The 14,841-nt window shown below is 46.0% G+C and overlaps 1 pseudogene; it reads left to right on the forward strand.

Annotated features, from left to right (window-relative positions):
* The first annotated feature begins 9,682 nt into the window (after positions 1-9,682).
* Positions 9,683-11,094, forward strand: LOC141021229 (NADH-ubiquinone oxidoreductase chain 4-like; annotated as a pseudogene).
* Positions 11,095-14,841: the final 3,747 nt, after the last annotated feature.

Raw genomic sequence — 14,841 nt, forward strand, 5'->3', positions numbered from 1 at the left:
CTGCAGCTGCTGCTGCGAGGACTAACGTCACAAGGTAAATCCGGCAGGAACTGAAGGCCACCGATCCCGACCGATCGCGCGGCACGGACGTCGAAAGCTCCTCCATAGTCGACGGGGGCACTTCACTTGTCCTGGGGCGGCAACAGCACGGACATGCACAACTGATTTCAATTAGTACACACGAAGTATGATCAACGATTCCGCAAAGATATTAATTCCAGTGTAGTGTTCAAATGATCAAATGGATGAGATGATCAACGATTGCTCAGATTAAAAAACTAGAAGGTACAGTTACAACTTAACAGATCAGTGCACTCAGAGTTTGAGAAGACTATATATATAGCATCTGCATCACCAGGACACTCGATACTGTAATTAGTAGGCAGTTACAAGTTAATAGAACAGATGCTGCGAGTAGAAGAATTGAATCAATAATCAGTTTTATCATACAATCAAGTTTGAATCTGTATTCCTATAGCCCTATAGCAGCATATAACAAGAAATGGAGAGAACACCGCAAGTGAAAATAAAAAAATTCCGTTTTGTTGTGGGCAGATGAGCAGGGATCATATGGTGCGAAAGCCGAAATGGCCAAGAGTCTCTGAATGGCATTAGTGGCCGTAGATTCACCGAATTACTAGACAAGCAGAAAAACGTTTACCTGGAGACATTTTAGGCGTGGGAGGTGAGTCAGGTGTGAAATGCATCTCAGGAAGCGACTTGAGCCCTGTTTCAAATGGGGGGAAACAAATAAATGAAAAAATAAAATTGGTACATTCAAAAGAACTGCTCAACTGATCAGTAATCATGACTAACCATAGCAAAAAAGCACAGTAATAATATCCCTAATATAGAGTAGCATCCAGAGCTCGCTGGTAATCCGCATCTACCACCAACCATCACCAATGTAGCTTCACGAGGACTCACAAGAACAAGGATAGGAGCGCATAAACTTATTTTGTAACTTGTTCGGTGATCAAGAACACGCGCATAGGGAGCACAAGAATCGATCGAAGCATATACTCGCCATCAAGAAGGGACAAGTTTCTTCCCCCGGCCCTACTCCCCAACCAACCCACCGAACTAACTCCATACGTTCATCATCATACATTGCGTACCGTGCATTTTTCCTCTTCCTTCCATACTGTGCACGAGGCCTTTGGCTACTCAATTTATTTTCTTTTGCTGCTTCTCTATTCTACATAGACCCGGCAATCTCCCTCCGACAAAAGCATACTTTTTGAGTACTCTAAAGAAATATGGCCCATTGGGCCGGCTTTAGGATTATGCTTACTCCTACTGTGGAGAAAACCAGAGGAGTCTGACTACCATTTCTTCGTATGAAGTACGTACTTGTTCTTCACCGTGCAAGCTCTATAGGTTTCGAAATCCGAGGCCTTCAAGTTCAACCGTAGACGTAGAAGCAAACCGGTACTTAAGCATCGAGTGAATGAGAGACGAGTGAGACACCTTTAGCTCCTAGAATGCCTTCTTCAACTTTGCTATACGCAATTCGTGCGCCAAATAGAACTGCTAGACTACGTCGAGTTGTGACCACTCATGCCTCTGAAGAGCGAGGCAAAGGGTAACACTAGGGCGGAGCTCCACCTTTTGTTCTTCCAGCTCGGACTCCTAAACTAGAAACTATATAAGAGGCACGAGATGATCAGGTGTGTGCACTAAAGCTCGACATGATGAAAGCTTATGAGAACTTCACTGCTATAGCTGATACGGGATCTAATGACTTATTTCTTAAAATAGGGTTTTGTGACTACCAAAAGTTTCTCTTTTCATGACACAGGGGGGGTCTCTGTGGCCCTAGTTTCTTTGGCCCATTTGAAATGAGCTACGAATAGGTCCTACTTCAGACAATCCTTCGTTGTCCCTTCAGAGGAGATGAGTGGGATGACGAATGAGTTCTTTAAACATCTCTATACTGCTGAAGGTACTGAAAGAATGGAGGATGTTCGTTCTGTCGACAGTTCCTCGGAAAGTATCTCAGGCAATGAATGAGCAATTGACTGCGCCCTTTACTGGTTCTAAAGTGTGACCTTTTTAAGATGTACCCTGAAAGGCCCCTAGCCCGGACGGCTATCCAGCCCACTTTTTTTCAGCGAAGGTGGGATTTCTATGACGATGAGGTTAGTGACTTCAGTTACCTTCTCGGTTCTTTTCAATGGGGAGCGTCTTGAGGAATTCAAACCTTCTCAGGGACTACGCCAGGGAGATCCAATCTCTCCGTACTTATTCTTGTTAGCAGCAGTTTAGGTATTCGAAATAGCGAAATACATAAATTATCTATCTCAAGTACGTCTCGTACTTATCTTGATCCATCAGTCAGATTGAATGCAGCGCCCTGCCGGCAGCTCCTGACCTCTGTTCCTATGGGGGAAAGAAGGTGTGGCTTTGGACCCCAAACTCTTCCATGACGCCCTTCTTCTTATAGCGTGGGTAAGTGATCAATACAGAAAAAATCACACCCATTGGATCCATCCTGATATGATTGGGTGATTTGCACGTTCCCTTAAGAACAAGCACACACACACTAAATCCTGAAAAGAAAGATAGATGCTCATGTTCACACTGATAGCAGCAGGCTCACTACGTACGTTGTCCAACCCACCTCGTAAGACATCTTTCCTCGGATAGCCAAGCGAAAGAGGAGGTCTCAAGCGTGCAAAAACACATGTATGAGCAGGAAAAGATGTGCAATCAAGCTCAGAGACTGCAGATAACGGATCTCTCAGGCACCGGTTTCCCTCAGTTCAGGAAGGGAAGCGAGCTTTCAAGGGTCCTAGGATAAAAAAGGTAATTAATATGTCTCCGACCGAAGTGATAGATAAAGGCTTTACCCATTGGCAAGGAACGCTTGGAGGAGCGAAACAACGATTCCGCCTAGCGTAGGACACGTATATTTGATCCAATCTAGCAAGCGTAGCCAGCCCCACCCACGGGTGAAATTGTACAGCTCCCTATCTCGTTGAAAGCCCCTTTGCTTACGGAAGAGAAGAGTTGGATGCCGTGGTGGGAAAGCTCCCGTTTCAACTTTGCTTCTTGTAAGCTTCGGTATAAATAGCTCACTTGCGGGATCTAATCTCATTCTATGGGAACAACTTTCATTTCTATCTTTTGGCTTAAAGTGGTGAACAAATCCTTTCTCTTCACTTTTTGTGCTCCGCATGGCTCCGGTCAAGATGTAACTCATCCTGTATATACATAATTAGGAGACCTCTCACGAACTTGTTAAAGAAAGGAGTACCATTTGTGTGGACAAGCCAAAGCAATCCTTTGATGTTCTCAAGCAAGCTTTAATTGAGGCCCCTGTGTTGGTTCTCCCTGATTTCAGTAAAAGATTTGTGCTAGAGACAGATGCCTGTGGGCATTGGAGCTGTGATAAGGGGTAGAAGTATTCGTGTGGGGTGGGTTTCGAAGGGAAGGTTGCACAATAGATCGGAGATCCTTTAAGGAAGACTGAAATGACTATACTTATAGAATGGTCCATATCGAACAGATACGATACTGGTTTACACAGAGAATATCGCCTAGCTCTAAAACGGCAGCACCTGAGTGCAACTTCGAGTAAGAAAGAACGACCTTCTGCTACCTTTTTACCGGGGCATTGTTTTAACAACTTTAGCTGATTGATCTACGAATGGAGCGATTCAAGCTTATTTTTGTTAACCGAGATGCAAACGACTAACAAACTGGATTCGAAGCCACCTGTCGTAATAGTACCTGCGGGTTCTTTCTGTGGAGCCTTCAAATGCAATAGCTAGCTGCCCAACGGCCAATGCCACAGGCAAATCTCCATTTTCCAACTTATACAACTCTTTGGGGTCCAAAGATACTCGCCATTGCAACTTAATAAATAGGACTGGTGGGATCGCCTTCAACAGATATATCGGTTTCACTGCTTTCGTACCCTTTGTTTTGGTGATGTGGATGACCCGCAGACCGTAGATAAGATGGATACCCACGTACTGCCTTCAATGAAGAGAGTTTTACCAAGGACCCTTAGACAGATAGGGGGGACAGACAAGAGGTATGCAACCTGCTGAATATTGTCACCGAATCGCTCACTGACAAATACTTGGGGCTCCCATCCCTGGTAGGAGTGGATAGGAGCGACTGCTTCCAACACTTAATTGAGAGAGTTTGCACTCGGATTAATGGCTGCAAAGAGGAAGGGCTAATTGGCTCCGCCATGGAGACCGAAATACGAGCTTCTTTCATCACATCATTTTGCAACGGAGAAAAAAGAAGAACATAATAAAGTTTCTGAATGACTCAAACGGCAACAGGATCGAAGGTAATGACCAGTTAGCATCTCTGATGCAGGGTTACTTTGAGGGACTGTTCACCTCAGAAGTCCTAGCTCCCGACCCTGGGCTACTGGGGAAAGTAAACAGGCGAGTAACTGAAGAAATGAACGCAAGCCTCTTGGCTCCGTTCACGGCAGATGAAGTAAAGGTAGCACTCTGAATTCAATCGAGAGTTAGGTACAGTAATCTTCAGATATGACAATACCTCCCCCAAAGCATTGTCAAGTGTTGGAATTAGGGCACCAACCACGAATAGGAGCTGTATAGAACTCCGGAAAGAGACCTTTGATGAAGTCGGCATCCTCCCAAGTGGCATTTGCTTGATCCAAACTAGCCCACTTCCTTGGTTGCTGAAAAACCATGCAACGCAAGTAATTTTCCACACAATGATTCACACGTTCTGTCTGGCCATCTGATTGTGGGTGATAGGCAGAGCTAAACCTCAATTTCACTTGCAGTGCTTTGAAGAAGGCCTGCCACATGTTACTTGTGAATATCCAGTTTCTATCAGAGACTATTGACTTTGGCAATCCATTCCACTTAAAAACATTATCCATGAAAGCATGAGAGACTGATTGTACTGTATAAGGGTGAGCAAGGGGAATGAAATGAGAATATTTAGTGAACCTGTCCACCACCAACAATATGACTTATTTGCCCAATGATTTGGGAAGACCCTCAAAGAAATCCAGGGAGATGTCAGTCCAAGCAGAAGTAGGTAATGGCAGTGGATCTAGGAGGCCAGGGTAGTGGCAATGCTCTCCCTTGACTCTTTGGCAAACTGCACACTCATGTAGAAAAGTTTCAATCTCCTGGCCTGGCGCCAATAAAATCGCTTTTTTACCCTTTGATAAGTAGCCACAATGCCTGAATGGCCTCCTATGGGAGAGTTGTGAAGTGAATCAATGATTTGGTGTTTAAGAACAGCATCTGATCCCACATATATTCTTCCTTTATATCTCAAAATGCCAGAATGAAGAGTATAAGGGGGTGTTGCATTGGCTGATACAGTGAGCTTCTCAAGTAGAGATTTGCAGTGATCATCATTAGTGTAGCTGGTTTCTACAGTTGAAGCCCAAGCAGGAGTAACTGCAGTGACTGCCATCATAAGAGAATCTCTTCTTCTCAAAGCATCTGCAACCTTGTTTTTTTTGTATTCAATCTTAAATTGAATTCAAGCAATTTTCACATAAGCTTGTGTTGGATGCCCTCAGAGACTTTTTGTTCTGTGATGTATTTAAGGATCTGTTGATCAGTTTTGATCAAAAAAAGAATTGGGAACCAAGAAAGTAGTGGCGCCATCTCTTCAAGGATTCCAAAATAGCTAAAGCTTCTCCTTATCATAAGTTGACATAGCTGCATTTCTGGGTCCAAGGGTTTTACTGAAATAAGCAATTGGTCTGCCTTGTTGCATGAGGACAGAACCAATACCTTGACCTGATGCATCTGTTTAAAAAGTAAATGGTAGGGTCAAATCAGGCAAAGCCATAACAGGAGCAGTGACCAGACAATTCTTCAATGTTGTGAAGGCCTCAATTTGAGCATCTGACCACTGGAATGAATCTTTTTTTAGACAGTCATGAAGTGGCCTAGAATTGATCCCATAATTCTTGACAAATCTTCTTTTTCTGCAGCCATACCAAGAAAACTCCTCAACTGAGTGATAGTCTTAGGTGCTGGCCATTCTTTGATGGCAACTATTTTGTGGGGGTCTGTAGATAGACCCTATCCTTAGATAACATGCCCTAAATACTCCACTTGAGGGACAGGAAAACTGCATTTGCTAATCTTAGCATATAGTTTTTATGACCTTAGAATGTCCAGGACTAACTTTAGATGCTTGAGATGAGCTTGTTTGGTCTTGCTATATATCAGAATATCATCAAAGAATACCAAAAGGTATTTCCGGAGCAAAAACATGATTCATTAAAGATTGGAAGGTAGCAGGTGCATTAGTGAGTCCAAATGGCATCACTAAGTATTCATAATGACAAAAATATGTCCTAAAATTTATGAATGTCTTCTCTTCTCATTCTTATCTGATGATAACCTGATCTCAAATCAAGTTTGGAAAACAGTTGTGCACCATGTAGCTCATCTAATAGATCCTCAATGACAGGAATATTGAATTGATTTTCTGCACTTAACCCGAAAGCAAGTTTGAAAACAAGACCTGCTCTGTGAAGTGATGGAAGTAGTGAAGGTTTAGGCTTCGGATATGTGAAGTTCAGGTTTTGGAGTAGAGGTCAGAGGCTAGTGCGGGTAGCCCTGTCGGAAACTAGAAAGAAGAGGCTGATGCACCTGCCCGGCGGTGGGTGGGTTCAGCTCGATCAACTGGGATAGGAGTTTTTTCTCTATCTTGCTCCATGGTGTTCAAGCAGTGCGTCCAGAAAGCTGTGATTCATGGGAGGGAGCAGCTTCAATAGCTTTGGCTGTGAAAACTCTTGGTCTTGGAGCATCAGTGTCATCAGTTCACCCAAGATCCGCAGGACAAATAACTACTAGGTTTGTGCCAGAAAAGCGTCTTGCGTGACGGGGAAAGAGTGGAAAAAGAAAGAGATTCATCAGCTATGGAATCTGACAGGTATCGGTATTGAACAGAGGGGGCTGTTCACAAAGCATCCCATGGATGGTAATGGTGCTTCCCCAGCTGCTGTTCCTACTCCTTTGGCTGGTGCCAAATCAGGTGACTTTGAAGTTGAAGCTTGCTCGCAGAACGATGTAACCATGCTGGTAGTACTATGATTGCCTTAGAGCGCAGATGTCTCTGTCCCTAGGAACGTGATGCTTAGGTGCAAGGTGAAACACAAGCAGGAGATCGAGAAAAGAAATCATACGGATTGCAACCTACAGATGAAGAATCTGCTTCATTGTTCCCACCATCTATATCAGATGTTTAATAAGAATAGGAATCAAATAAGCTGCTGATTGACTGAGGAAGCATTTGAAAAGAAAGGAAGGGTGATGCTTGTTAAACAAAGCTGCGTGTGGTGCCGCCACGTATAGCTGTAGTTTCTGTTGTAGCATCGGTTATTTCCGTTATTGCTGTAGTAGCATCGGTTATTGCTCAGGTTACGAATGACCCAATCTTTCCATGGCAACCACCCCTACTTTTAGTAGATGGAGATGCGCACCTAGAAAAGACGGATGAAAGAGAACCTGCCCTTCTGACTTCTTCTCTTGTCTGTCCTTTACGCAAAGCGATCTATGGTCTCAACAAGCCCCGATAGCGTCGGTTTTTGAAGTTCAGCACAGTGGTTATGTTATCCAGGCAGGGTTTGCTCGGAGTGATCATGATTCGGCCATGTTCGTATCAGTTTATCCTCGAGGACGTGCTATTCTGTTGTTGTATGTTGATGATATCAAACTGACTGGTGATTACTCCGTTACCATATCGCTGATCAAGTGTCGCCTTCATCAATTATTTGCTATGAAGGCGCTGACACGCCCTAAGCCTTTTCTTGGCTTGGAGGTCGCACATTCTCCTCGTGGATATTTGGTATCTCAGATCAAATAACGTCATGACTTGATCACTCGAGCTCAACTCAATGATGAGAAGACTGTTGACACTCCCTTGGAGCTTTACGTTAAACTCCGTTCGACTGATGGCTCACCATTATCTGATCCGACGCAGTACAGACAGTAGGTCGGCAATTTGGTTTATCTGACGATCTCTTGTCCAGATGGCTTTTCCTAAAAAGTCAGCCTTTCATGGCTGCCCCCCGGTCAGTTCACTTTGCAGCAGTTCATCGGATTCTTAGATATATTCGAGGTACCTTTTCTCGAGCCGTCCTTTTTTCCGTCATCGTCTTCTTTAGAGTTGCGTGCAACTACTGATGCCGATTGGGCCTTCAGATAGGTGCTCAACTACAGGCTTATCTATTTTATGGGGAGACGAGACACTATCTTGGATGAGATAAAAGCAATAGACAGTTGCTCCTTCCACTGCCGAAGCGGAGTACCGTGCCATGGCACACTACTAGATAGATTGTATGGCTCCGTTGGTGACTTTCTGATCGCGGGTTTCATTTGAAAAACCCCAACGCCATTCATCTTGCGTCAAATCCGGTCTTTCATGCAAGAGTTTCATTTTTGGCCGCTACTACGTTCGTCGAAAACTTCTTGATGGCACCATCATCTCATTACCTTATTTTTTCACTTCGACTTCGGCTATGACCAATGCCCCACCTAGCTGAATAGGCGTAACAAAGCTACCTGAAAAAGGCAAGGTGCACCTTAGATTGAAATCGACAAATTGCGTTTTGCCAGATGGATTCTTTAGAAAGATTCCCGGATAAAGTTCAGTATAATATTTAGTTAGAATCTAAATAAAGGCGCATACGTGGGCGGGCAGGGGGCCCCACTACTTCTTCATTCAGGGGGGGGCTAGCCTCATGACTTCCCACTGGGCGAGGGGTGCACCTAACCCACCTACTCACTCATCAATTACGGTGTTCAGCTGACTTGCACAGAAAGACCCCTATTGTTTAGTAATTTGGCGCCCCATCTTTTGATTGACTGTTGTCAACTAATCTTTTCAATGTTCAATTCTACTCTATGTTAGAACATTTCTGTGAATGCTATTTCGATCTAAGTGGTCCTATTCTCTGTCCCGTGCTAGGAAGCATTACTCCTCTTTTCATTCCAAATTCTTCAATAAGACCGATACGATTGATTGGTTTGTGCGTTTCTCTTATTACTTTTTTGTATCCCCCTGTTCCTCGGATAAATTCGATCCTTCTACGGCCAAATCTCAATTTGTGGAAAGCCTTCGATGGCTTCCTTATGAAAACATCCATTTGTATATGGGTATAGACGGTCTTTCATTATTCTTCGTGATATTGACCACATTTCTGATCCCTATTTGCATTTCAGTGGGTTGGTCTGGTATGAGAAGTTTTGGGAAAGAGTATATTACAACATTTCTAATTCGTGAATTTCTAATGATCGCCGTGTCATGCATGCTGGATCCTCTACTATTCTATGTTCTTTCCGAAAGCGTGCCAATCCCTATGTTGTGCGGAGCTGAGCATCTTCTATTCGCTGGGATCAAGCTTTTCCTCTGCAGGGGCCTTGTGCAGTAAACCCCCTACGGGCGGTCCCCCGTCGTCGTAAAGTAGTAAAGGTCCCCGCGAAGCTTTCGGGAAGAGGGGTAGTCTTGTGCGTAAGCATAGCATTTCTGGTCGAACCACCGAACCACACATCTTTTTTTGGTGGGAGGGTACTCCGAGTAGTGGGTACCTCGTAGGACCTCGACCCGCCTACTCAGGTCTTGTATGGATATGCAGGAAGGGGTGCTCCTAGGTGTGTGTAGGGGGTGTGTTTGTTCGCGAGAATGAATTCCTCGTCAAGTTAGGGGGGTGTGGACACACTTGCGCGAATTCGGGTAACGGCTACAAGGGATAAAAATAAAGGAAACTGTACCCGACCAGGGATGGACGTAAACTCGTAAGCTACCGAGGGTAGGGATAATCGTCCAGGTCTTATTTAAAAAAAAGCCGCCCCGCCACTGCAGGCAGGTTAGTTCCTCTGTCGTTGCCGGAGAGTTCTTGGCGAAGAGACCTTAGGATAAGTTGCTAAAACAAACGGAGGGGAGGATCGACCCGTTCAGTATAATTCCGAAGAAAGACTGTTGGCAGCAGGTGGAGACATTTCTTCGGCCCCCTTCCAAATAAATGCGGGCAGGGTAGAGCTCGGCAGAGGGTTCGAGAATAGGGTAGGGTTTTTTACGGTCGGGTCCCCTACCACTAGTCCGGCTAGCCTGCTTTCGGGCAGGAAGCAGGCCTAAACGACGGGCGGGCATCTCCCGATACGCAAGCAACATTGTTCGCCACCACCCGAGAAGCAAAAGATTCGAGAGTCAAGGCGGAAAAGACAAGCATAGTGGTCTAATGACAAGGGCCGACGACGGAAGCTCGGGACAGAGCCGTATGATGCGGCAGTCTCACGTACGGTTCCCTGAGAAGGGAGTGGCTACCCACTGGAGCTTCGACCAACTACCACCGGTCAATTCCACTTTGGGTCCACCCCTGACTCTACCATCATTATAGGGGTATGGGGTTCGAGACAAAGAAAGATCAAGGCAGCATATCAGTTTTTCCTATATACTTTACTTGGATCCGTTTTTATGCTATTAGCTATTCTGTTGATTCTTCTCCAAACAGGAACCACCGATTTACAATTTTTATTAACCACTGAATTTAGTGAGCGGCGCCAAATCCTTCTATGGATTGCTTTTTTCGCCTCTTTTGCCGTCAAAGTGCCTATGGTACCAGTTCAAATTTGGTTACCCGAAGCCCATGTAGAGGCACCTACGGCTGGACCCGTCATCTTGGCTGGAATTCTTTTAAAATTGGGAACCTACGGGTTTTTAAGATTTTCAATACCCATGTTTCCCGAAGCGACACTTTGTTTCACTCCTTTCATTTATACTCTAAGCGCGATTGCTATAATATATACTTCCTTGACCACTTTAAGACAGATCGATCTTAAGAAGATCATTGCCTACTCCTCAGTAGCCCATATGAATTTGGTGACTATTGGTATGTTTAGTCGGGCGGCGGCCGTTAGGTCACCTATTTTGAGTTATGGACACACAAGCAAGGCCAAAACATGTGTGCCGGGCATGCGACCCATCAACCTACTAGCAATAGGGGAGAAAACTTAGCATGTCGCAACAAAAGCGTCGATTCGAGGCGTCAGCAAAACACCGCCGTCTGTTCCTAAAACAAAACCCCTTAGCGCCCCGGGACGGGAGTGGGGGACGGCCCTACGCAGACAGCAGCAGCACCGGCTCTACGAAGTCCGAATCGAATCTTTCGGTTGGCTTTCCCGTGAATAAGAATTGTTGGGCGCGGCGAAGCGAGCGCTTCTAGCTGTTTCGCTTGCTTCTTTCTTATTGTGGTGGCTATTATGGCGTGGCTGAAATGAACGAAAAGCGAGATGATTCAAATCGATTGATAGATGGCCTGATCTGTTCTGATAGATCGAAAGGTTTTCTATCAATAATAAGGGTTGACCTCTTTCTATCTATTGATGATACAAGATATCTATCTATTCTGGATCCATCAGAAAGAAATCGATATGTATCTGATTTTTTCTACATCGTATGTAGAGCGCCCAAGCGTTTGGCCAGCTCAGTTCTATTATCCATCGGTCCAATGCACTGGCTCATCTCATGGAGGGAAAAAGCAAATGTAGTTAGTTGTCTTGTTGTTGTTCGCCGCCTCGACACATTCCCCGTTATCGTCCCACACAGAAAGAAAGAGCGTGGAGCCCCGGCCCGACCTGTAAGTCCGCTAACGTAAAGCGAGGAGTTGAGCCTGAACTGGCGAACCGAAGTCACTTTCGTAACCATACTTCCTACAGCTAACACGTGCCCAGTCCAGCGGGAACGCGAAGCGCAAACGAACGTGAGCTGCTATACCGAATCCCCCGCTGGCCATCGGGGACCTAGTGGTAAGGCCATGATCCGCAGGGGAAGGGATCACTCATTCTTCTATTGGGGACAGGTGCACGAACGACAACCCCAAATGTCAGACATCCGCCGCCTATACCTACCGTTTAGGTGGCACCAGCGAGATCCAACTAAGGTAAGGAACTTCGTGTCGCGGCTGCTCCACTCCGCTGCGGTCTTTTGAACTGAACTTCGTTGCCTTCCCGCGCGCGAAACGAATGGGCGCTGTGTCGTGGGTCAGTTTTGGGGCGGGGGGGCAGAGAGAGACCAGAAGAATGATTCATTTGGATCGACGAGCCATTTCGCGAATCAATAGAATGTCTCTCTATCCATATCTATTCTATCTTTATATGACGGGCCATAAAAAAAGAAGTAATTTTTTATGGCATGCGGGATGATCGCGCCTAGTAGCCACATATCAGCTGCGCTCAATATGCGGGATTTCCGTTGGATCAGATCTTTCGCTTTGACGAATTTGGACCTAGCGAAAAGGACTCTAAGCCTTCACGCAAACAAGAAAAGTAGAAGCAAGACGAGGAAGCGGAGCTGTCGTAGAAGCAGTAGCTTCCCCCGACAATATACAATACAACAGTAGCGACCATGAATAAAAAAGCCCCTTGTTTAACGAGTTCGCTGCTTTTCCCAGGCTGGAGAAGGGCAACTACTTATTGATTGATCGCCTTTCTTTGATATGTGTTCAATTTAGTACAATACAAACTACAACTAGATCAAAGCGGAAGGGCCACTCACTATAGAAGCTATAACTAGAAAAGCCCTAGCCAATAGTTTAGTAGTCGGCCAAACCCCCATGCTCACGACATGTTCTTGATATTGATTGAGTTGGAGGGAGTCAGAGACTACCACGGAATCCTTCCATAGTCACCCCGGTGACCTTCGTCACCAAAGCGTCACGACAGTTTCCAAGACCCCTCATATAATCTCCAGTGGGGATCAGTCGGAGCACGTAGGAATGCCGACCACTACATAAGCCGCTGGCGGAGAAAGCTCGAAGAGCTTCCCTTCATTCGCTTCGCGGGAGTCGCACACAGCACATAGCTGGAAGTCAGAGGGCCCGTACTACCTGCCTAACCCTTCACTCCGAGAGACCGTAGAACGGAAAGCGCCTTCTAAACAACTCGGCAGAAGGGAAGGGGCCTATGTATTTGCATGACCCCTGCGGATTTGACCCTACCTACACCCGGAGCCAATCCCCTAGCGGTCCTGCCACCACGCCGTAGAACAGGAGCTCGTGTGGAACCTTGGATTTCTGGCGTAACAGCGGTGGAAGGTATCAAAATATTACGGCCGCATAACATAGTATATACGCTAACGTCGGCCAAAATATGGACACCCGAAGGGCCCGACGCGCACAATCCTATCCTATCCGAGCCCGTCATTGCATGCACTTCGGACAACCGTCCGTAGCATCATAAGGAGCACCTCCCTTTCGAGGTACCCAAATGGAACGGTCTTTATTTGTGTTGTTGGTTGGTCTTTCTCAACGTGGTCTATAGCACGAAAAACCATTCTTTACAAGATAGGGCCGTTCACATGAAATAAAATACAAAATCCATTCTTCATGGTCGGGCGCATTTCTCCAAATCCTCCAGGATCACAAGTGGAACGCTAAGCAAGGGTGGGGAGGCTGCGAGCTCCGCGTCGAACAGAAAGAAGCAAGCAGGGGGTGTTGCCGTAGCGCGCCGGAGAGCAAGCGTAGGCAACCAAACTAAATAAGGCTACAAAAGTAGCTAGCTAGCGTTTTTAAGCTGGCTGCCTTTTCTAGCGCGCGTACTCTTCTGTGGAGTCGCACGGAACGAGCCTTGTCTTCCCTCCAACGACTAGCTCCCTTTTCTTGTTCCGGTCACCCTTCTCTTGCCGTGGAAGGACTTTTGCCTGTGGTGTGGTCCAACCCGTGGGCGGAGTCGCCCTCATCCCCCCATTGCTCAGTGCTCCCTGCAGCTTCGCTGGGCTTTAGCCGCGTGGGCGCGGGCTTCTATAAGAGAATGAAAAGCTCTCTTTTTACAATAAAACGCGAACCGCGCGGAGCCCACGCTTTTTCGTTTTCTGCCGCCACTGGGTGGCCGCAGGGGAAACACAGCCCGGCCGCCTCTCGGGAAAGGGGGGGTGGGCCTACCTATCCCGAGGGAGCAGCTGAGAGGTTCCATATGCCGAGCCGAAGGGCAGAACTTCAGTGCGTGATCGTAGTATGTCACCTCGTCTCGTCCTCGCAGCATCGAAGAGTACCTATGCACTATGTTCCGGTTCACTGATAAGGAAGATAGAGTTGGGGTGGGGGTCTACGATGTGATACTATAGTATGCCCCGGGGAGAAAGATGTGCAACTCAAAACGGAAGCAGGAAGCGTGTTGTCAAAAATGTCGGAGGTTACCAGATCTCTGAGACTACCATCGATCCGACAGAGCGGAACGACCAGAAAAAGAAGTGGAGTTAGAAAGCCGTATGATAGGTGGTAACTATCTTGTACGGTTCGGGGGGTAAGCGGCGTACTCTGGGGGAATATTAGGCTCTATCGAACATACAGGGAATTGGAGGTAGCATTTTACTTATGTTAAGTCATGGACTGGTTTCTTCAGCCCTTTTTCTATGTGTTGGTGTTCTATATGACCGACATAAGACTCGACTGGTTAGATATTATGGAGGTTTAGTGAGCACCATGCCGAATTTCTCTACCATTTTCTTCTTTTTCACTTTAGCCAATATGAGTTTACCCGGCACTAGCAGCTTTATCGGGGAATTTCTAATCTTAGTAGGAGCTTTCCAAAGAAATAGCTTAGTAGCCACATTAGCTGCGCTTGGGATGATTTTAGGCGCGGCGTATTCCCTTTGGCTATATAATCGTGTGGTTTCTGGAAATTTAAAACCCGATTTCCTCTATAAATTCTCCGATCTAAATGGCAGAGAAGTTTCCATATTTCTACCTTTTCTTGTTGGAGGGGCGACCGTCCGTTGAACTACCAAAAAAGGGTAAACCAATGTGATCATGACATTGTAGGTGCTTGCGATGGGACGGATGCGACTTCCCTCATAAGTAATGGGTGGCAT

The sequence above is a fragment of the Aegilops tauschii genome, chromosome 4, assembly GCF_002575655.3.
Source record: "Aegilops tauschii subsp. strangulata cultivar AL8/78 chromosome 4, Aet v6.0, whole genome shotgun sequence".
Classification (NCBI taxonomy): Eukaryota; Viridiplantae; Streptophyta; class Magnoliopsida; order Poales; family Poaceae; genus Aegilops; species Aegilops tauschii.